This window comes from Suricata suricatta, chromosome 6, assembly GCF_006229205.1.
Source record: "Suricata suricatta isolate VVHF042 chromosome 6, meerkat_22Aug2017_6uvM2_HiC, whole genome shotgun sequence".
In the NCBI taxonomy this organism is placed as follows: Eukaryota; Metazoa; Chordata; class Mammalia; order Carnivora; family Herpestidae; genus Suricata; species Suricata suricatta.
In genome coordinates, this window is record NC_043705.1 from 114,851,824 (window position 1) to 114,853,227 (window position 1,404).

The following is a 1,404-nucleotide window of genomic DNA, read 5'->3' on the forward strand; positions in this document are numbered from 1 at the left end:
CACTACTAACTGCTTGCTTTTCTTGAAGCTAGATCATTCTGAAAATTTCCTGTTAGACCTATGAGTGCGAACATATGGTTTCTGTCCTTCTCTGCCTGACTTATTTCACTTAGCATGACACTCTCAAGGTCCATCCATGTTCCTACAAATGGCCATATGTCATTCCCTCTCATTGCCATGTAGTAGCCGTCTCTTGTTTAGATAGAACCTTCCTTACTTCACAGTTGTGGTCCTTCACAGCATGGTATTTTTGGATGACAATCTTGTCTACAGTGTCATGGTGTCAAATGTTACGAAAGCAAAGCCTCTCTTTTTGCCACTGCCTCGGTCAATCATGATTTCGATTGTTTCAATTTTCCCATGCTGTTCAAAATCATCTCTTAGATGATGTTCTTCAGTGTCTTCTTTAATGCCACCGACAAAAATCTTTTCCACAGTTAAGTGGGACCAGGTCTTTGAGAATCTTCTCTCGAGACAGCCCTCTTTGGTTCTACAACTCTTCCCTCCACCTTGTGTGGCCTCACATTCATGGCTGCATCCACCTCCACCACAGTGGCATAGGTGACAAACCCAAAGCCTCTAGAGCACGTGGTGTTCAGATCTCTCATTACCACACAGTCCGTAAGCGTTCCCCTTTGCTCAAAATGGCTCCGCAGACTCTCATCGGTTGTTTCAAAGCTCAAACCTCGATGAAAAGCTTCTGCAGCTGTTCAGGCCTTTTGGAAGACTCTGACTTAGACATGACGGCAGTGGGAGGGGAGACTTCAACGATACTTCCTCGGCAGTGTCCACAGGCAAAAGGAGTAATCTAACGAATATATCTCTGCTATTACTTTTCTTTATCTTTGTAATTTTTTATTTTTAAATTTTATTTTATTGTTTTTTAAAATTTATTTACTTTGAGAGAGAAGAGACGGCACGAGTAGGGGAGGCACAGAGAGAGAGGGTGAGAGAGAACCCAAGTAGGCTCCACATTCTCAGCATAGAGCCCGATTCAAGACCCAAAGTCACAAACTGTGAGATCATGACTTGAGTGAAAATCAAGAGTTGGACGCTTAACCAGCTGAGCCACCCAGATGCTCTTATCTATGTAACTTTTTAGTAAACTGTTCATTGATTTATTTTGAGGGAAAGAGAGAGAACACAGGTGCAGGAGAAAGGCAGAGAGAGAGGGAGAGAGAATCCCAAGTAAGCTCTGCAGTGTAGGCACAGAGCCCTACATGGGGCTCAAACTCATGAGCCCGTGAGATCACGACCTGAGCTGAAATCAAAAGTTGGTCACTCAATTAACTGAGCCACCCAGGAGCCTCTATCTTTGTAATTTTGAATAATATATCCACCATCTCATCCATTAGGCTATGGACTCTAGAACTTAAGTCTCCTCTATCTGTAAGATACAGCTAA